The sequence below is a fragment of the Echinops telfairi genome, unplaced genomic scaffold, assembly GCF_000313985.2.
Source record: "Echinops telfairi isolate 266 unplaced genomic scaffold, ASM31398v2 ScPeMD7_24;HRSCAF=84, whole genome shotgun sequence".
NCBI classification, from domain to species: domain Eukaryota; kingdom Metazoa; phylum Chordata; class Mammalia; order Afrosoricida; family Tenrecidae; genus Echinops; species Echinops telfairi.
The window spans coordinates 649,948-654,701 of record NW_022103921.1 but is presented as its reverse complement, the minus strand read 5'-3'; positions in this window follow the sequence as shown (position 1 = coordinate 654,701).

Sequence of the window (4,754 nt, the reverse complement as noted above, 5' to 3'; positions counted from 1 at the left end):
ACAAGCATTTGAATTGTTATCATTGCTTTGGAAAACTATTTTGCCCTATTAGTAAAACTATTTTTAACCCATTTAATTATTCAGTACTGCAATATGAGGCTTACATTTTGCATTTAGTTCTTCCAGCTAGAGAAATGCCAATCTTGTTTGATTTTCTAACACCAAGTCTTGCACATCCCACCATACCTTAGCTTCTCAGGAAGGCACGCTGGTGCTATTGTGTGAGCCTTGGACTGCTATCCTCAAAGACGGTGACTGAAACGTACCAGCCTCTCTACTGGGAAGAAGGAGGAAGCTGCCTCATCCTACAAATACTTACAATCTTGGAGACCTGTTTAAAATGTTGACAAGCAGGGTTTTACTTTGAGCACTAAGGTGCTCCTGAGCCAAGCCGTGATCTTTTCAATCCACTCCTCTGCATGAAAAAATTGGACCTTGAGTAAGGAAAACTGAAGAAGAGCCGATGCCTTTGAGAGCTGGGGCTGGCAAAGAATATTGACAGTACCACTGCCAAAAGAATAAACCTATCTCTCTTGGAGGAAACACAACCAGAGTGTTCCTTAGAAACAAGGACAGCAAGACGTCATCTCATGAACTGTGGACATATTATCAGAGGAGATCAATCCCTGGCCAATGGCAGCATGCTTGATAAAGTGGAGGGCAGGCGAAAAGAGGAAGGTCGTCCACCAGCTGGATTGAGCAAGTGGCTGCAAAACTGGACTCAAATACAAGAACTATTGTGTGGGTGGTGCAGGACCAGATCATGGTTTCTTCTGCTGTAGACAGATAGGCTTGCTCTGAGTCCGAACCAACTTGCTGGCCCCCAGCAGCCAACCTCATGAGTCAGAATTGACTCCAATGCAGGGCAATGGTCTTCTCAAGCTGCCCTTTAAAATAGTCTGTTTAACTCCTTTATTTCATCATTTCTTCCACTTACTTCACTTAGTCTGCTTTTAAGAGTAAATTTAATAGTTTCTTCTGATAGTCATTTTGATTTTACCTTCTTTCTCTTCTTTTTAGTGATTTTTTGGTTTTCTTCTTGTAGAATATGATTGTTGTCTCCACATAATTCTGAGCGGGGTAATTAGGATTCACTATGTAAAATACTTTTTATGTGATCTCTACGTTCAGGCAGGATATGATCAATGTCATAATTTGGCCCTTGTAATCTTGCTTTGATTTCCTTCAGCCTCACCTTAAATTTGCACATGATCCTGTTGCTCAGTTAGCCATTGACTTTGTCTTAACTAATGATATTGTGCTTCTTTACCATCTTATTCCATATATGTAATCTATTTGATTCTGGCATATTCCACCTGGTGAAGTTCACATATAGTTATAATTTGTGTTATTGGGAGGAAAAGTATTTTTTGATAAATCATTGGAATGATAGAATGCATTCTCATTCTATTGCAGGATCAGTCCTATCACTAAGGCAGTATTTTCCAATAACTGATTCTACTTTATTCCAATGTTTACACTCTCTAATCATGAATAATACTCAATGCAATTTGATTGCATGTTCGATCATTATCAGAATGCACCAGTCTGTAGAAATCTTTAATTTCTTTACCTTTGTCTTTCATGGTTGATGTGTAAATTTGATAGTAGCCATATTAATTGGTCTCAAAGCAGATTAGCAAGTAAAACTGAATATGTGCATGGATAAAGACCTGCATCCCATTCAGCAGAATGTGTAGAATCCACCTGTATCAATGACTCTCAACAATGCACTGGTTTAATGTCACCAAATAAAGTAAGAGGAGGAGCTTGGTAGTTATGAAAGAAGCTTTGCAATCTGTTTTCCTAGGTTCTATCATGACTCCCACCATTTGTTAATTGTGGATCTTTGGCAAACCTTTAAATGTGGATCTTTGGCAAACCTACAAATGTCTTATAGTTATATTATCTTTGGCAAACCTATAAATGTCTTACAGTTATAGTATCTGTAAAGAGGGACAATAAGATTGAACATTTAGTAAATGTTATCATAATTATTAATTCTACTATCATTTTATTAATGAAGAGATGAAAGTGTAAGGAGATGGTGGTGGACCAGGCTGAGATGATTCAGGACTCAGATTTTATAGTTCATTCATCTTCTGAATCTGATTCGTTCATCTTCTGATTCTGAAGGCATCGTGTGCAATCTTGGCTTCATTTTAAGTTTGGTATATTTTGGTATTACAGTGAACCCTCGCCACTTCGCGCTTCGACTTCCGCGGCTTCACTCTATCGCAGTTTTTGCGTAACAGCGCATGCTCTGTCATTACTGCCACTGATTGGCTCATACTGTACACGCTTGATGCCATAAATAATATAATAAATAATAAATGATCATTGTAACGTCCAAAATGTTTTACTGTATTTTCCCTTTTTCGTTTAATAAATTGGGTAATACGAGTGTAATGGTGACTAAAGGGTGTTTTTTCATGTCCTCTATGCTCTATGTAAATCAAAAATATTTGATTTACAAATAAGGAATCCTACTTCTCGGAATTTCATTTATCATGGTAGGGTCTAGAACCGATTAACCGTGATAAACGAGGGTTCACTGTATTTAGCTAAAATGACACATACCTAATAATTTCATACAAGTAAGAAGAAATACAGTTCCAAAGCTTTTCAGGAGCACCTTTGTTCCCAGCAGTGAGTTTCCTTTCGTATAAAACAAACTGTACCCTATTCCGAAAATGACTGCTTCCATTTGAAGTAGAACATAATCATGCGGCGATGTGCTTCATGCGTTCATCACTGCTTTTTTAGGGATGTGTAGTACACCATTGTATGCATGTACCACAGTTTTTTGATCCATTCATCAGTTGATGGAAATTTGGGTTGTTTCCAACTCCTTGCGATTGTGAACTGTGCCGCAATGAACATTGGAGCACAGATGTCTGGCCATAGTTTGTTTCTTGCCTCTTCTGGGTAGATGCCCAGTAGGGGGATTGCTGGTATGTATGGTAACTCGATTAACATCTGTTTTAGATATCGCCAAATCGATTTCCATAATGGCTGTATATACCTACAGGTCCAGCAGCTGTGGATGAGAGGTCCTATATCCCTATAGCCCCTCCAACACTTGTTACATTCTGATTTTTTTGAATTGGGTTATCTTTGAGGGTGTTAGGTGGTACCTCATAGTTGTTTGAATTTGCATTTCTCTTATGGCTAATGATTGGAAACATTTTATCATATGTTTATTGGCCCTTCTGATTTCTGCCCTTGTGAAACTTCTGCTCAGGTCATTTGCCCACCTCCTCAGTGGGCAATTAGCTTTTTTTTTTTTCCTTTTGGAAGCTAGTAGAGTATTGGAGATTTTATTAATAAGGTCTTTTTCTGATGTGTCATTGCTAAAAATGTTTTCCCAGTCCGTGGGCTCCCTTATTATGCTAAGCAAAGTAAGCTAAGCACAAAAGGACAAATGCAACACGTCCGTTGAAGTAAGCTTTAAAATGTAAAAGGGGCATAGGGAAAAAGCTACTGTATACAAACATTCCTGGTGTGGGGTCCAAGTAGTATGGCAGGGGCCAGACCATATCCAGGGATATATATGGTAGCCAACTAAAAGGAAGTGGGGAAAAGAAAAAAAAAGGCATGGGTAGCCAGGGCACCGGTCACTAACCCATCCAAGAGGAAGGGTATTCATTATCTCTCCACAGGAAAAGTGGAACCAGACTTCAACTCATGCTCCAAAAAACGTAAATGCAACATGCCGGCATGAAGCAGGGGTGAATACAACATCCTGGCATGAAGCAGGGAACCATGAAAGAGGGCTGAAGAGCAGCCCCAATATCAACTACATGATCAGCCCCCTCTCTCCGCAAAAGAAAACATTTCAGAGGACAGCGCTGAAGCTACAGCTCAGGGAAGCAAAGGAAGGGAGGGGAAGAGAGAGATGGAGCACATCCTGGCCCAGCAATCCTTGAGGATGATAGTCCCGCTCAGAGCAGTGGAACCACAGAGAGGACCATAGGGCCAGCCCCACTGCGAGACACGATGTCCCTCACTGACCCATAGCGCTACCGGGGACAACACTGGAGACACAGCGTGGGAATTGCGCCTGATCTGACCCCACCACACTCAGGCGGAACACTAAGGGAGTGCAACAGAACAGCATGGGGAACAGAGCAATGAAGTCCCCGGGGAATACCAGAAATAGACTTTGGGGCCAGGGTGTGGCACCCCGTCAGACTCGTCGGGAAAACGTCCCTAAAGGTCAACAAGCAGACCTTGAACTATTTACAGGCTTACCTTTTTTTTTGTCGTTCCCAGTGGGTTCATTTCCGTTTTCTCCTCTTCTCTTCTTCCAACGTAATGATTAAAAAAACCGTCCATTTTAAAGCCAATTTTGTAAAGTCAATTTTGTATTTTTTTAACCATCGTGTATCAGCCATACAAATATCCTTCTTTGTAATATAATTATTTGCAAATTAGTCCTCTTTCAATTTTAGATTGGGCCATTGATAGATAAACCACATACATAAATAAATCTCTTCTTATGCCATCTGGAGTTGATTCCACTCAGAGTGATCCCACACAGGATTTCTGATACCTCATCTAACTGGACACCGGTTACCCTAGAGCACCCCCAGGGCTCTTACAAGAGTAAGTAAAACATAGCGCACTTCTTACATGTATAGTTTTATTGCTAGCAAAATGTGCTTAAACAGGTATCTGCCATCAGAAGTTGTCTTGGTAAGACAGTGAACCCTCGCCACTTCGCGCTTCGACTTCCGCGGCTTCACTCTATC